Below are 19,171 nucleotides of genomic sequence, written 5' to 3' on the forward strand. Positions count from 1 at the left end.
CCTTTATTGCTAATTTCTCAAGGACTTGCAACATTGATAAAATTTATCACCTTGATTTATTTGTTACCATTGACACCAGACTGTGTTTATTTATCAACAGTGTATGTAATTACGCATTTTATCAATATTAATTTTAACCTTTTATGTACCTACATTAAATTTTGTGATTTGCAACCTAATGACCCCTGTGTTGAGAGTGCCAGTCTTCTACTATTTTACTATTTTTGCCGTGAAGGGTGTTTCACATTTAGACTAGAGCACCTCGTAGTGGATGCGAGTGGGTGAGCTATTTCCTATATTTCTTTTACTTTGACTTGATTTTCACCCAATTAGGAAATTTAGCACCCCATATCGCCGCCATGGACATATGGAGTCATATGGAAAGCAAAAAACAAAAGGCAGAAACCTTTATGTTTAATGGTACGGACAATTCCCATAGCGAAAGTGGGGAGACATCCGTTTCGGATATGTTCAGAGAACTTGAATGGATTATGCAGAAACAACTTAGGCAAATTTGGGAGATACGATCTTTAAAACAGTACTTAACTCATGATAGAATCCCAAAAGGATTGCAACTAATAAAAACACCTGCACAAGATTTAATGGGGGAAGAGTTCGACAAAGAATGGCAAGGGCTCCTTATGAAACAATCACGGGAGCTTGTAGAATTAATTATAAAAAGGAGATCTGAGATTTTGGCTAACTTGTCTCAGAAAATCTCTGAATTAAAAATTATATTAGATAAACTACCAAAAAATGAGATATATAATATGTGGCAGGAGAGACTCTGTAAGAGTCTTGATAAAATGGAACAGGAGATTATATTGAAGAAGGCCAAAAAACATAAAAATATATCCAAGCCTTACAGCAATGAAAATCGGACAAATAGGATAGACGCAATAGGGGATGCACATGATTATGCACGGGAAGAAACCCCTGAACGCGAGATATATAATATACCAACTCAAAATCGATATGAAACCCTGACACATCATTCTTTTTTAGATCAAACTCCCCCCCATCATCCACCGAGAATTCGGCGGAGAGGGTCACGTTCACCGGAACAAAACATAATGACACAAACCCCTCACAGACCCCCTTACAATTTGCGACACAGAATTTCACCACAAGAACAAAGGAAACCCACTTATGCGAAAGCTCATCTACGAAAACACGAGCACAACACACAGAAAAATTACACACAAGACAATCAACAACAACATCACAAACAGTATCCTCCAAAATCACAAAGACACGAAGAGGAAAAAAGAAAATTCGAGCACAGAAGACACTATTAAATATGGATTCAAATAATATAATTAATCTTAGCACTATTAATCTTAGTTCACAACAGATCACGTTATTAAACAAAGGTTTGAAATTTGCCCCTACCACTAAATTGAATAAATTTAATACCTATATAGGTATTCAAAAATTTATTAGAAAATTATGTTTAAAAAAATATTTTTTAAAAAATCCGGTAACTATTAACAATGAACGAAGTGACCCATTTACACATACTCAACTAAAGTGTAAATCAAAAAAATTTCCCAGAGCCGAAATAAGTCCTGAAATGATGGCTTTTCAAAAAAATGTGGAAACGGATCTAGAACGGATGAAAGAAAGAAATTATAATAGTAATAATCTAACTAGAGGAGAGTTTAAAGCCTTACAGGAACTCCAGAAAGAACATAATATAATTATTCGACCGGCTGATAAGGGCGGCGCTATAGTTATCTGGGGACAAGAACAATACCATAATGAATGTATGAGACAACTTACGGATCAAACCACATATAGATTGATTAAAGCAGATCCTCTGACAATATTCAGAGCCTCCTTACTAGAATACTGCAACAGAGGATTACAGCAGGGGATCCTCCAAGAACATGAACATAGATTTATCATGGGCACACCGGGGAGATTGCCAATATTTTACTGTTTACCAAAAGTACATAAGGACTTGACCAATCCCCCCGGTCGCCCTATTATATCAGGAATAGGTTCCCTGACATCCAATCTGTCGCAGTATTTGGACACTTTACTTCAGCCCTTTGTTAAAAAATCTATGTCTCATATTAGAGACACTACACAAATAATAAAAGAATTAGAAGGTTTGGACGTCCAACCAGAATGGATTATAAATACATTGGACGTCCAATCGCTATATACGGTGATAGATCATGAGCAGGGAGTGGAGGCTCTTAAGAAGCAATTAAAGGGGGATAATACCCTCAAAACAGAACAGATAGACTTCATTGTGGAGGGAGTTGACCATATCTTACGCCACAATTATTTCATGTTTGAGGAAGATTTTTATTTACAGCTGAGGGGCACCGCCATGGGAACCAGGTTCGCCCCCAGTTATGCCAATTTGTTCCTGGCCCAGTGGGAACAGGAGACCATTGGTTCTAGACTGGGGGGGGACCTGGTCCTATGGCGGCGTTATATAGATGATATTATTTTTATTTGGCGTAAAGATGAGATTAGCTTATCCAAATTTTTGGAAGACCTGAATGTCAACAAATATAATCTGTGTTTTACGGTTGGACCGGACACAGAAAAAACTGATTTTTTGGATATTCAGATCATGAGAAAAGAAAACAAATATATTTGTAATACTCATCACAAACCGACAGCAAAAAATGGGTTCATCCTTTTTTCAAGTTGTCATTTGCCAACCTGGCTTATGAATATTCCTTTTGGACAGTTTCGACGTATTAGAAGAAACTGTACAGAAGAAACTCAATTTGAAAGAGAAGCCTCCATAATGAATATACAGTTTAAAGAAAAGCTCTATCCAGATAAATTATTAGATGAGGCACTAGACAAAGTGAGAAAGTTGGAGAGAGCCACTTTCTTTGATGAAAATAAAATACAGAAATCAAACCAAAATTCAGAATTTAGGATGATCCTGCCGTATAACGCTTGCTCCAAACAGATAACGGGAATCATAAAACGTCACTGGCATCATTTCCTCCATGACAAAATTATTGGTCCATTACTCCCAGTAAATCCCCTCATAACTTATACTAAAGCGCCCAATTTAGGTATTCAGATAGCGCCGACTGTTAAAAGAAAGCAGAAGAAAATAAACCAAAACTGGCTAAAACCAGATGGCTTCTTTAGATGCGGGTCCTGTATAGGATGCAAAAAAACTAGATTTCCCAAAAAAACAGAAAAAATCTCCTCAACTCAGAATGCATTCTCGATGGACATTAAAGGCTTTTTGACATGCAACTCCTCCAGCGTGGTCTATCTGATCCAGTGCCCATGCAATAAACAATATGTTGGGAGGACTAAACGACAGTTAAAGGTTCGCATGTCTGAACATTTAAACAATATAGCCAAAGGCTGTGAAAATAATGCTCTATCAAGGCATTTTAAAGAAATCCACAATAAAGATGGCGGAGGCCTTTCCTTCCTAGCACTGGAGCAGATAGATCATGACTGGAGGGGTGGCAACCACATTGAAAAAATGTCAAGGGCAGAATCGAAACGAATTTATGATTTTGGAAGTCTTATACCTAGAGGATTAAATGCAGATTTGGAGATTTTTGGCTTTCTTTAATATTATGGGACATATGTTTCTCTCTGTTAGGGAATCGCATGCTTGACTGTTTATCAGTGCTGCGGCTCTCTCTCGGAGACAGACATGTGTACCCTTTTCCCTGCCTAATATTGTATATCCGGAAAATGATCTATAATCCCAAAAGAACTTCTGCCATATCTTTAAAATACAAAATCGACTCACTCTCTATATCTTGTTGACATTGGATGAATATTTTGATAAATATCGATTGTACTTTGAACAATCCGAATAGGATGTTATTTGGATGGGAATTATAATAATGCAGCTCACATTTTTATCATTTTTAATAATAAAAGTTTTATAATTTTTTATATGTATTTATGATGCTGATTGGTATACAGTATATGAGGAAAGATGGCAAATGAACTAATGAGATATAATTGAAATATGTTTTTTTAAAAATTGGCTGATAAAAATTACTATAAAAGTTTAAGTAGAGTTGTTGCAACAAAATCCTTGAAGGATTTTTGTATCCTGAGAAGATCTGCAGTTTTTGTCAAAAAAACGCATGTGCCAAACAAAAACGCACCTAAAACGCAATAAAAACGCAAGTAGAAAAATTGAAAAATAATGCGATTTATGAAATAGTAGATGAGAAAAAATGTGTAGGATATACATGAAAAAAGAAAAAATGATATCCAATGCATCTAAAAAGAGAAAAAATGTTGTTGAAAAATATTCCATTTCTGACTTTTGGAATTTCCAACCAGGAGTATAAAAATCAATCCAATATGGAGTAGGGTCATTACCACTGAGGAAGAGGAGAGGTGTCCTCGAAACGCGTTTGGTTTCTAGGGATCTGGACAAAGATCTATATATGACCCAGCTATAAGAAGATTTTCCTTATATTTTGCGGGACAACAGTGCACTGTATCCCTGATCGGACGAAAACGAAGCTTGTGCCCTATACAACTGGCCGCTACGTCACTTCCGGAGTGACGATCTTGTCTCCGACTCCACGTGGAACGCTGACCAAGGAACAGCCGGGACGCCGGCTCTCAGCAGCGTTTAGATCACTTGGAGGATTGTCCGACACAAAGGAGAAGGTAAGCCCACATAGTGGGTTGTCATCTGTACACCGTCCCGGAGTGCCGGACTGATATAGAGACATACCCGTATAGCGGGCTGATAATATATATGTCTTGAAATACCGGAGGGACTGATTATTATTGAAGCATACTAATAGAGTAGGCGTTATCAGATATACTCTGAGCTGTTAAAATATACAGCCTGCTTGAAATGGAACATTATACCTAAAGTTCAACATAACTGAAGTATCTCAATACTGGATCTTTCTCCATTAGGAACAAAAAAGAAGTTTTATCCCTTTATTGCTAATTTCTCAAGGACTTGCAACATTGATAAAATTTATCACCTTGATTTATTTGTTACCATTGACACCAGACTGTGTTTATTTATCAACAGTGTATGTAATTACGCATTTTATCAATATTAATTTTAACCTTTTATGTACCTACATTAAATTTTGTGATTTGCAACCTAATGACCCCTGTGTTGAGAGTGCCAGTCTTCTACTATTTTACTCCTTTTGTACATGTTTCATGTCTGTTTACGTTACTCTGGCCTCCTGTTCGTACATGTCTCACGCCTGTTTTCGTCAATCAGGCTTCCCTTTCGCATATGTTTCACGCCTGTTTACGTTACTCAGGCCTCCATTCATCCACGTCTTTTACGCCTGTCTACATTACTCAGGTCTCTTTTTCCTACATGTTTCACGCCTGTTTACGTTACTCAGGCCTCCATTTCGTATATGTTTCACGCCTGTTTACGTTACTCAGGCCTCCATTTCGTATGTTTCACGCCTGTTTACGTTACTCAGGCCTCCATTTCGTATATGTTTCATGCCTGTTTACGTTACTCAGGCCTCCTTTTCGTACATATTTCACGCCTGTTTACGTTACTCAGGCCTCCATTTCATATATGTTTTACGCCTGTTCACGTTACCCAGGCCTCCTTTCCGTCCATGTTTCATTCCCGCACTCAACCAGGCCCTACGTCTTTCATGTATCTCGCCGGTCACCTCATCCAGCCTTGCTTTCACGCTCCACGCCTGTTTTCGTCATTCAGGCCCTCTATTCTCAAGCCTGTCCACGTCTCCCTGTCTAAATCTTCCTTCCGATCCACGGTCCAGGTCTCGCCCGGTCACGTCCCGCAGGCTCGCGTACCCTCTTTCTGTAAGGTTACAGGTTCGTCCTGTTCACTCTGTCAGGGGAAGCCTCTCCATCGGGGCACGGCCCACCCACCCCTTTTACTCTACTTCTACTTTCGGCCAGCCATTTACTTGTCATGATTTCTTCAAGCTCGATCACGGTCCATTCCTACGGAACAGGAATTTCCCAAGACGGGTCTCAAATCCAGGAGCTCCAAACCACCAGGTACGTTAGTCTCTTAAACCCCCGGGCACACGCGGTGACATAGCTCCTCACACCTCCCTTCTTCCGAGCGGTTTTCTTTCCACAATCATCGGCTCCACAGCACTCGCACGGTTCCCGGGTAAAATCCTTCAGACAGTAACTGTAATCCTTCCAAATTCCAGCATGTCTCATCTGGACAACATGGGGGAGACTTCTTCAATTCCAGAGACCCTCGCCTCAGAGCACGCCAGCGTTACTTCTCTCAGGAGTTGGACCATCCCTAAACTGATCACCGAGCTCAATAGAAGAGGGATACCTCATCCGGCCTCCGCCAGAAAGGCGGAATTTTTCAGACTTTTGATGTCCGGGTCGTCATCCCCACCCAGGGAGAATGTGTCAATGTCCACCATACAACTGTCATTGACCCAGTTACATGCCACCATCAACAGCCTGTCCTTTTCGGTTCTGGACGTTCAAAATAGACTGTCAGCAGTGGAATCCAGGCACTTGGCAGTTGACCCTCCCGAGCGTCCTTCCGTTCCAGCTCCCTCACCTCAGCCTACCTCCCCAGGTAGGGTTTCCAACCTCTCAGAGATAGATCCAGCTCACTTCATTACAGATAGCATCAAAAAAGACATTCTGGAGGGCAAAGATGTTAATTTAGCTGCCATCTTGATAGCCACCCATGACATCATAGAGAACAAGACAATAGCTTGTGAAAACATTTCCATTGTCCTAAAATCCAGGGACGCTCGGTTGAACAAAAAACTTACCGTTCCCGAGTTTGTCCTGGCTTTTAGCCTCTTCAGAGACATAGTCTGCACCGCCCACCCTGAAAGAAGAGAGGAGTTGGACTTGTATATGTACAGAGTCACCGACCTGGGGTATAAATATGGCGGATTCGCATTCTACGATTACCACCGCTCCTTCTCGGCCAAAGCCGCCGCAGCGCTGGCTCAGTACCAGCGGGTCACCAATTGGGCGTGTCTGGACATGGAACTTTTCTGCCGGCACTTCGCCGGTTTAAAAGCCCCAGCTTGCAGCTCCTGCCAGTCCATCCTCCACACCTCCGATTGGTGTCCCTCCGTTGGCCAACCGATGGCTCCCGGCAGGCCCACGGCCAGCCCCTCCGGCACTCAACTGAGGCACAGCAACACTGACAAATTGGGCCGCCCCATCATTTTCCTAGGCAATAGTCAAATCTGCAATAACTACAACCTAGTCTCCTGCAACTATAACCAGTGCAGGGCTCTACATGTCTGCTCCTCCTGCTTCCGGGCTCACCCCATCTCAGTATGCCCACAGCGAACGGCCAAGCACAAATGACTAAGCGGGGTCAATGTGGAGCTTCTGGGCAGGCTTCTCCAGGATCACTACAGCCCCGACCTGGTCGAATTCTTGCTTTCAGATTTCAGTAAGGGCTTTCACACGGGTCTCATCGCCCTTCCTCGGTCCACCTGGGAGGGTCCCAATTTACTGTCCGCAGTCCAGGATGCCGACGCGGTGGATTCCCTCATCCAATCGGAAGTAGAGAAGGGTTTCCTTATCGGCCCCTTCCCTCACATTCCCTTCAACTCCTGGAGGATTAACCCTGTCGGCATTGTTACCAAGAAATTCACCAATAAAAAACGACTGATTTATGACCGGTCAGCGCCTCATGGTTCGCATATCCCCAGCCTAAACTCCCTGATCCCATCGGAAGAATTCACCATGAAATATTCTTCACTCCAGGAGGCCATTTCCCTCATTCTGTTAGCGGGCCAAGGAGCTTGGTTGTCTAAAGCTGACATTGCTGACGCGTTTAAACTGCTGCCCATTGACCCCCAGCTTTGGAAATTCCACGGCATCAAATGGCAGGACAGTTATTATTTTGCTACCCGTTTAACATTTGGTTCAAAAAGCAGTCCCTGGCTATTTGACCGGTTCGCCCAAGCCCTCCACTGGATCTTGGTCAATCGCTGCAAGTGTCCTATGGCACTACATTACCTCGACGATTTTCTCCTGATCGAACCTCCCAATGTTAAACCGTGCAAACTTAATAACTTCCTGGGCATTCTCAAAGATCTCCAGGTTCCGGTAGCCCCATCCAAAATCGAGGGACCCGCCACGGTAGTCACCTTTCTCGGTATCGTGCTCGATACAGAGAAAATGGAAGCTAGACTGCCAGCAGACAAGCTTCTCAAAATCAGATCAATCATTACGCAGTTCACAGGCTCCCACGTCCTCACCAAACGAGAGCTGCAGTCACTCCTCGGCATGTTAAATTTCGCCACCAGGATCATGCCCCAAGGGAAAGCCTTCATGTCCGGGCTTCTAGATTTATTACCATCAGCGCCCGAGCAGGACTCCACGGTGTTCCTGGATGCCCAGGCAATGGCTGATTTGGCCATGTGGAATTCCTTCATTGCCCACTGGAATGGGGTTTCTCTGTTTATTCCCCAATGGAGTCCCGATTTCCCCATGGTCTACTCAGATGCTGCAGCATCCAGAGGTTTCGCAGCCATCTACAACAATCAGTGGTTCGCTGCACCATGGCCCTCTGCAATTTCCTCCTTACCTGAGTTCCTTAGGTCTTCTCCCCTGCTGGAAATCTATCCTATAGTGGCGGCGCTCAGGTATGGGGCAACCAATGGACAGATTCCCCAGTTGCTTTCATCACGGATAACCAATCCGTGGTTGATATCCTCAGTAAAGGGCGCTCCAAATGTACTCACATCATGTCCTTCGTTCGCAGGCTAGTATGGCTATCTTTACGTCACAACTTCCATATTTCAGCCAGGCACATCCCAGGCATTCGAAATACAGCTGCCGAAGCACTGTCCCGTTTTAACCTTGATCTTTTCTTCCAGATCATGCCAGAGGCGGAATCAATGAGTCTTTCGCCTCCGGATTAGCACACCCTACGCATGGATTAGGACATTTCATCTCCACAGCCAAGTCCCTCATGCACAGCTCTCTTTCCGCCAACACGGTCAGGAACTACAGGACCGGTTGGAACATCTACAAACAGTTTTCCCGTCTCCATCCTAGAACCAACACAGATAGGTCCACATATTTAATAGCCTTTCTCGCATATTGTCACACACACCTCAAGCTATCCTACAACTCCATAAAGCTGTATTTGTCAGGGGTTCAGCACCACTCCATGCTGAGGGACCCAGGTAGCAAGTCAACCTTCATTTCCCCAGTAGTCAAAGCCACCCTCAGGGGCATCCTCAAGAACAGCCAGAGCAGCACGCCCAGCAGGCAACCAGTGTCAGGGGAGCTGTTCAGAAAGCTCTCAGACTCATTAGACGGTAGTGCTTTTGGCCTTCTTCCTTCCATGGTCATTAAAGCCGCCATGTATCTGAGCTTTTATGGTTTCCTACGCCCAGGAGAATTCTCCGTAGTATCATCCAAAACCAAAGGTTTAACCAAAAGCCAGTTAGTCTTTTACCCAGATCACCACGTCCTAAACCTGACATCCACTAAAACATGGCAATCCGGGCCGCCTGTCCAAATCAAATACTTCCGAACCTTCAACAAGTGGTGCCCGGTCCAGGTTCTCAACAAGCTATTGGCCCTGCTGGCTCATTCCTCCAAGAACGAACCACTTCTACCGTTCAAAGGAACATTTCTCACCACGGCCCAGTTCATCCACCATATCCGCATCCTGGCCAAGGGGTTGGGCCACGATCCCAGAACCATATCTGGTCACTCCTTCCGCATAGGTGCCGCCTCGGCAGCTTCAAAACACAATGTCCCATGCCACATCATCCGCAAAATGGGCCGCTGGCAGTCCTCCTGCTTCACCCGATACATTCCCAATCCGCATAAGGAAATCTCTGACGCCTTCTGTAACCTCGTGTTGTAACCTCAATAAATATAATTAAACGCTAATTCCAACCTAACCGTCTCTTTTGCCCCCTTATAGGCCTACCCTCGGACATGGCTTCGGGCACACCTCAGGCCAACCATACCAGGTCACCCATAGCCACGTAGTCATCTCTCGTTCTCTTCAGTATCCGTAGCCACGACCACAAATATTAAGGCTGTTCACAGCCTGTAATTGTGGGAGGGGCGGAGGCTTATAAATTCTCTGAGCCTCCCCCCCCCATTTCGGGTGCTAGCGGTGCCCCACCCTCTTCCCTCCCTTCTCCTTTTAGTTTCACCCGGGTAGGCCCCCTTATAGGCCTACCCTCGGACATGGCGTCGGGCACACCTCAGGCCAACCATACCAGGTCACCCATGGCCACGTAGTCATCTCTCGTTCTCTTCAGTATCCGTAGCCACGACCACAATGTATGGTAAGCAGATGATAGTATTCAGGATTCCATTATGATGTCACAATGTAAGTTGAGCAGATGATAGTATCCAGGATTCCATTATGATGTCACAATGTATGGTCCGCAGATAATAGTATCCAGGATTCCATTATGATGTCACAATGTATGGTCAGCAGGTGATAGTATCCAGGATTCCATTATGATGTCACAATGTAAGGTGAGCAGATGATAGTATCCAGGATTCCATTATGATGTCACAATGTATGGTCAGCAGATAATAGTATTCAGGATTCCATTATGATGTCACAATGTATGGTCAGCAGATAATAGTATCCAAGATTCCATTATGATGTCACAATGTATAGTAAGGAGATGATAGTATCCAGGATTCCATTATGATGTCACAATGTATTGTCAGCATTTAATAGTATCCAGGGTTCTATTATGATGTCACAATGGATGGCCAGCAGATAATAGAATTCAGGATTCCATTATGATGTCACAATATATGGTCAGCAGGTGATAGTATCCAGGATTCCATTATGATGTCACAATGTAAGGTGAGCAGATAATACTATCCAGGATTCCATTATGATGTCACAATGTATAGTAATAAGATGATAGTATCCTTGATTCCATTATGATGTCACAATGTATGGTCAGCAGATGATGGTATCCAGGGTTCTATTATGATGTCACAATGTATGGTCAGCAGAAAATAGTATTGAGGATTCCATTATGATGTCACAATGTATTGTCAGCAGATAATAGTATCCAGGGTTCTATTATGATTTCACAATGTATGGTCAGCAGGTAATAGCATACAGGATTCCATTATGATGTCACAATGTATTGTCAGCATTTAATAGTATCCAGGGTTTCATTATGATGTCACAATGTATAGTAACAAGATGATAGTATCCAGGATTCCATTATGATGTCACAATGTATTGTCAGCATTTAATAGTATCCAGGGTTCCATTATGATGTCACAATGGATGGCCAGCAGATAATAGAATTCAGGATTCCATTATGATGTCACAATGTATGGTCAGCAGATAATAGTATCCAAGATTCCATTATGATGTCACAATGTATAGTAACAAGATGATAGTATCCAGGATTCCATTATGATGTCACAATGTATTGTCAGCATTTAATAGTATCCAGGGTTCCATTATGATGTCACAATGGATGGTCAGCAGAAAATAGTATTGAGGATTCCATTATGATGTCACAATGTATGGTCAGCAGGTAATAGCATACAGGATTCCATTATGATATCACAATGTATGGTCAGCAGATAATAGTATCCAGGGTTCTATTATGATGTCACAATGTATTGTCAGCAGGTGATAGTATCCAGGATTCCATTATGATGTCACAATGTATGGTCAGCAGGTGATAGTATCTAGGATTCCATTATGATGTCACAATGTATTGTCAGCATATAATAGTATCCAGGGTTCTATTATGATGTCACAATGGATGGTCAGCAGATAATATTATTCAGGATTCCATTATGATGTCACAATGTATGATCAGCAGGTGATAGTATCCAGGGTTCCATTATGATGTCACAATGTATGGTCACCAGATAATAGTATCCAGAATTCCATTATGATGTCACAATGTATAGTAATAAGATGATAGTATCCAGGATTCCATTATGATGTCACAATGTACGGTCAGCAGATGATGGAATCCAGGATTCCATTGTGATGTCACAATGTATGGTCTGTAGATAATACTATCCAGGATTCCGTTATGATGTCACAATGTATGGTAAGCAGTTGATAGTATCTAGGATTACATTATGATATCACAATGTATAGTAATCAGATGATAGTATCCAGGATTACATTATGATGTCATAATGTATCCGGGATTCCATTATGATGTCACAATGTATGGTGTGCAGATAATAGTATCCAGGATTCCATTGCGATGTCACAATGTATTGTCAGCATATAATAGTATCCAGGGTTCCATTATGATGTCACAATGTATGGTCAGCAGATAATAGTATTTAGGATTCTATTATGATGTCACAATGTATTGTCAGCAGGTGATAGTATCCAGGATTCCATTATGATGTCACAATGTAAGGTGACCAGAAGATAGTATCCAGGATTCTATTATGATGTCACAATGTATGGTAAGCAAATAATAGTATTTAGGATTCCATTATGAAGTCACAATGTATGGTCAGCAGGTGATAGTATCTAGGATTACATTATGATATCACAATGTATAGTAATTAGATGATAGTATCTAGGATTACATTATGATGTCATAATGTATCCGGGATTCCATTATGATATCACAATGTATAGTAATTAGATGATAGTATCTAGGATTACATTATAATGTCATAATGTATCCGGGATTCCATTATGATGTCACAATGTATGGTCTGCAGATAATAGTATCCAGGATTCCATTATGATGTCACAATGTATGGTCTGCAGATAATAGTATTCAGTATTCCATTATGATGTCACAAGGAATGGTCAGCAGAAAATAGTATCCAGGATTCCATTATGATGTCACAATGTATTGTCAGCATATAATAGTATCCAGGGTTCCATTATGATGTCACAATGGATGGTCAGCAGATAATAGTATTCAGGATTCCATTATGATGTCACAATGTATGATCAGCAGGTGATAGTATCCAGGGTTCCGTTATGATGTCACAATGTATGGTAAGCAGATGATAGTTTTCTGGTTTCCATTATGATGTCACAATGTATGGTCAGCAGTTGATAGTATCTAGGATTACATTATGATATCACAATGTATAGTAATCAGATGATAGTATCCAGGATTACATTATGATGTCGTAATGTATCCGGGATTCCATTATGATGTCACAATGTATGGTGTGCAGATAATAGTATCCAGGATTCCATTATGATGTCACAATCGATAGCAGGGGTACTCAACTAGTTTTATTAAAGGTCTACATACCTGGGTCTGCAGTCAGGTGAAGGTCCGAGCTGAACGCCAACAGTAAAGATGCCATGCGATCATGTGATCCATGCGCGTGGGGCACTCTGCCGTTATAGTGGAGTGCCCCGGGTAAGTCCCAGAATTAGTAATGGCCACATTAGTGCCCCAGTAAGAATAATGCCCCCAGTAAGAATAATGTCCCCATTAGTGCCCTCAGTAAGAGTAATGCCCCCATTACCTGGCTGCGGTGAACATTCGCTGCTTACTGCAAGCTCAGGACCGGTGCTCCAACGTGATGACGTCTTGTAGGTCCTGTCCTGAGCTTCTAGTCAGCAGGGAGTGTTCTCCACAGCGTGAGCAAATGGAGGTGGAGGTACCGTAATATATATATTTTTTTTTACTAGCACAAGTAGCGGTGGAGGTAAATGCTGTACTAATGGGCGTTCCATGATGGAAGCCCTCATTAGTAAGGGTACTTTCACACTTGCAGCAGAACGGATCCGACAGGCTTCTCTCCCTGTCAGATCCATCTTGCCACTACTTCGCCGTGCCGCTGCACTGTGCCCATCGACTATAATGGGGATGGGGCAGAGCTACGGCGCAGCACGGTGAGAGGCCGCCAGACTAAAAGTACTACATGTCCGACTTTTTCGTCTGGCGGCCTCACGCCGTGCACTGCCATGCTGCGCCGTAGCTCCACTCCCGCAATAGTCAATGGGGAGTGGCAGTCCGGCGAAATAGCGGCAGGACGGATCTGACAGGGTGAACAGCCTGTTGGATCTGTCCTGCAGCAAGTGTGAAAGTACCTTAACAGTCCTTACAGGAAAATTCTGGCACCGGCAAGGGAACTAAAATACCAGCCTTGCTGGTGAACTACTGGCCGAGTGGCAACCCAAGCCACAGAACAGACATATGATAGTTTTGTTCCGCATCCAATTCCCATTATTGGGGGATTGGATGCAGACCCCTTAATTACAATGGGGCCACAAGAGATGCAGACAGCACACTGTGTGCTGTCTGCATCTTTTTCCGCTCCATTGAAACTAAGGGGTCCGCATCCAATGCCCCAATAATGGGAATTGGATGCGGAACAAAACTATCATGGTTTGATGGGGCTTAATCACTTTATTTAATCAGGTTACCTAAAGAAGATGGCCCAGGAGAGATGGGAACACGACACTGACTGGAGTCCTTTCCTGCAGTCAGTGACGTGTTCCCGCCTCTCAGTAGCCCTCCCTCTCCACACCCCCCTTCCTTCCCAAATGTGACATTTATTTCATTGGTGGCAGTGGTGATGTCCCTCCCCTCTCCAGCAGCACGTAAGTGTCCTTTGGAGCTTGAAGCTCCCTTATGTGCTGCCGCTGCTGCAGGGGAGGAGGGACCTGTGAGCGCACTGAGGGGGAAAGCTCCCTCCACCTGCAGGTGCCGGATGAAAGCGCTGGTGCCTGCATGTGGAGGGAGCCGTCTCTCACTGCGCCCCTGGGAATGAGGAAGTGCGCCGGTAAGCTCCTCCTCCTGCACGTACCAGAGTGTGCAGGAGAGGAGGAGCGCTACATGTCTCACTGCGCTCAGCGCTCTGGGAGTGGGACAGGAGGAAGTGCACCGGTAAGCTCCTCCTCCTGCACGCTACAGTGTGCAGGAGAGGAGGAGCGCTCTGAAGGATGGCCGGGGCCCGGACAACTGGCGGCCGCGGTCCGTATTTGGACCGCGGTCCGCCAGTTGAGTACCCCTGATGTATAGTAATCAGATGATAGTATCCAGGATTACATTATGATGTCACAATGTATGGTCAGCAGATAATAGTATCCAGGATTCTATTATGATGTCACATTGTATGGTCAGCAGGTGATAGTATCCAGGATTGCATTATGATGTCACAATGTATGTTCAGCAGATAATAGTATCCTGGATTGCATTATGATGTCACAATGTATTGTCAGCATGTAATAGTACCCAGGGTTCCATTATGATGTCACAATGGATGGTCAGCAGAAAATAGTATTCAGGATTCCATTATGATGTCACAATGTATGGTCTGCAGGTGATAGTATCCAGGATTGCATCATGATGTCACAATGTAAGGTGAGCAGATGATAGTATCCAGGATTCCATTTTGATGTCACAATGTATGGTCAGCAGGTGATAATATCCAGGATTCCATTATGATTTCACAATGTATGTTCATCAAATAATAGTATCCAGGATTCCATTATGATGTCACAATGCATTGTCAGCATTTAATAGTATCCAGGGTTCCATTATGATGTCACAATGTAAGGTGAGCAGATAATAGTATCCAGGATTCCATTATGATGTCACAATGTATTGTCAGCATATAATAGTATCCAGGGTTCCATTATGATGTCACAATGTATAGTAATAAGATGATAGTATCAAGGATTCCATTATGATGTCACAATGTATTGTCAGCATTTAATAGTATCCAGGGTTCCATTATGATGTCACAATGGATGGTCAGCAGATAATAGTATTCAGGATTCCATTATAATGTCACAATGTATGGTCAGCAGGTGATAGTATCCAGGATTCCATTATGATGTCACAATGTATTGCCAGCATATAATAGTATCCAGGATTCCATTATGATGTCACAATGTATGGTCAGCAGATAATAGTATCCAGGATTCCATTATGATGTCACAATGTATGGTCAGCAGATGATGGTATCCAGGATTCCATTGTGATGTCACAATGTATGGTCAGTAGATAATACTATCCAGGATTCCGTTATGATGTCACAATGTATGGTAAGCAGATGATAGTATTCAGGATTCCATTATGATGTCACAATGTATGGTCCGCTGATAATAGTATCCAGGATTCCATTATGATGTCACAATGTAAGGTGAGCAGATAATAGTATCCAGGATTCCATTATGATGTCACAATGTATTGTCAGCATATAATAGTATCCAGGGTTCCATTATGATGTCACAATGTATAGTAATAAGATGATAGTATCAAGGATTCCATTATGATGTCACAATGTATTGTCAGCATTTAATAGTATCCAGGGTTCCATTATGATGTCACAATGGATGGTCAGCAGATAATAGTATTCAGGATTCCATTATGATGTCACAATGTATGGTCAGCAGGTGATAGTATCCATGATTCCATTATGATGTCACAATGTAAGGTGAGCTGATAATAGTATCCAGGGTTCCATTATGATGTCACAATGTATTGCCAGCATATAATAGTATCCAGGATTCCATTATGATGTCACAATGTATGGTCAGCAGATAATAGTATCCAGGATTCCATTATGATGTCACAATGTATGGTCAGCAGATGATGGTATCCAGGATTCCATTGTGATGTCACAATGTATGGTCAGTAGATAATACTATCCAGGATTCCGTTATGATGTCACAATGTATGGTAAGCAGATGATAGTATTCAGGATTCCATTATGATGTCACAATGTATGGTCAGCAGGTGATAGTATCTAGGATTACATTATGATATCACAATGTATAGTAATCAGATGATAGTATCTAGGATTACATTATGATGTCATAATGTTTCCGGGATTCCATTATGATGTCACAATGTATGGTCTGCAGATAATAGTATCCAGAATTCCATTATGATGTCACAATGTATTGTCAGCAGATAATATTATCCAGGGTTCCATTATGATGTCACAATGTGTGGTCTTCAGATGATGGTATCTAGCATTCCATTGTGATGTCACAATGTATGGTCAGTACATAATACTATCCAGTATTCCGTTATGATGTCACAATGTATGGTAAGCAGATGATAGTATTCAGGGTTCCATTATGATGTCACAATGTAAGTTGAGCAGATGATAGTTTCCAGGATTCCATTATGATGTCACAATGTATGGTCCGCAGATAATAGTATCCAGGATTCTATTATGATGTCACAATGTATGGTCTTCAGATGATGGTATCTAGCATTCCATTGTGATGTAGCAATGTATGGTCAGTACATAATACTATCCAGGATTCCGTTATGATGTCACAATGTATGGTAAGCAGATGATAGTATTCAGGATTCCATTATGATGTCATAATCTAAGTTGAGCAGATGATAGTATCCAGGATTCCATTATGATGTCACAATGTATGGTCCGCTGATAATAGTATCCAGGATTCCATTATGATGTCGCAATGTATGGTCAGCAGGTGATAGTATCCAGGATTCCATTATGATGTCACAATATATGGTCAGCAGGTGATAGTATCCAGGATTCCATTATGATGTCACAATGTAAGGTGAGCAGATAATACTATCCAGGATTCCATTATGATGTCACAATGTATAGTAATAAGATGATAGTATCCTTGATTCCATTATGATGTCACAATGTATGGTCAGCAGATGATGGTATCCAGGGTTCTATTATGATGTCACAATGTATGGTCAGCAGAAAATCGTATTGAGGATTCCATTATGATGTCACAATGTATTGTCAGCAGATAATAGTATGCAGGGTTCTATTATGATGTCACAATGTGTTGAGGGGAGTGTTGGATTTAAATATATATGTATATATGCCCTTACATATATGCATATATATATTGGCCCTTTTGCATGGGCTTGTCCAGGTAGTAAGTGTATACATAGAGATGTATGTGTGCCCCTTTGTCAGCATACATCTCTATGTATATAATATATGTATAGGTGGGCTTATTGCTGCCCATTGAGACCCCCTGTGTTATATATGTATATATATATATATATACTTATGGATGTGCCCCAAGCATCTATAAGTGTATATATATACAGTTAAACTGTCCCCAGAAGCTCCCATGGATGCCCCCTTCCCCTCTGGAATGTGCCTGCTGGGTGGGGAGAGTCCGACAACTGGACAATTACGTCCAGTTTCGGCCTCTTCAAAGGACAGATGATCAATAAAGATCCTCTGCCCTTTGTCACCATCTCCGGCAGCGCTGGAGATGGTATGCCTAACAGGGACATGGGAACAGAGTTCCCATGCCCCTGTGTGCCGCTCACCTCCGGCGCTGTAATCACAGCGCCATAGATGTGCGATATCTCCACAGGCGGGAGGATCAAAGGATCCCCCTGCCTGGGAGCGCGGGCTAGCGCAGGGCGGTAAAACGGGCGCGATCGCTGCAGGGTTTAAATACCCCAGCAGCACTGCGCTCGGACAGATCGGTCCCCCCCCCCCCCGGAAGCCGCTGGGACAGAGAATCCCTGCCTGCCTGCCGCCCAGCAGAGCGCTGTGCTCTGCGCTCAGGAGTACCCCCTGCATTCCGGAGTGAAGATCCCCCCCACTAAGAGGAGAGAGCGCAGCCAGCGAAGGAGCTGCGCTAACCCCATACAGCCTGCACATACCTGAAAGGCTGGCAACGCTCTGAAGAGAAGTGGAGGAGGCTAGCCTGAGTAGTGGAACCCAGAGCAGCCCAGAGGAGGAGAGCAGAAGGACGGAGCAGCTGGCTAAGTATCGATTTCCCCTGTCCTGCTTCCTCCTTAACCCCTGTACCCCTGTTCCTGCTGCCCTGATACCCCTACAACACAGAACCCCTGACATGCTACACCACCTCCACATTAACCCCTGCTGAGACCCTAGCAGACCTCCAGCAGTAACCCCTACACTGCCTGTCCCATGTTGCCCCAACATTAACCCCTTCAGTGCCCAGCAGTCCCCCTGTGGACCCTGTAATCGCCACAGCATGGTTTCTGCCCTTATCCCCTACCCTGCTGCCCCAGTAACCCCTGCTGAGACCCTGGCAGACCTCCAGCAGTAACCCCTCTGAAGAGCATTAACCCCTTCAATGCTCTGTTCTCCTGCTCTGCAAGTCAGCAGAGCATTAACCTCCCAGAACCCTGTGTCCCTTGGCCTGCAGGTATTAACCCCTGCAGAGCCACCATTGTGTTTAACCCCTTGTACCCCGTAGGGACAGTGATTAGTCAGGCGGGTGGGTTACTGAAATTTGTGTGTATGAATGTATTATTGTAATGTATAG

The sequence above is a fragment of the Bufo bufo genome, chromosome 2 (genome assembly GCF_905171765.1).
Source record: "Bufo bufo chromosome 2, aBufBuf1.1, whole genome shotgun sequence".
In the NCBI taxonomy this organism is placed as follows: Eukaryota; Metazoa; Chordata; class Amphibia; order Anura; family Bufonidae; genus Bufo; species Bufo bufo.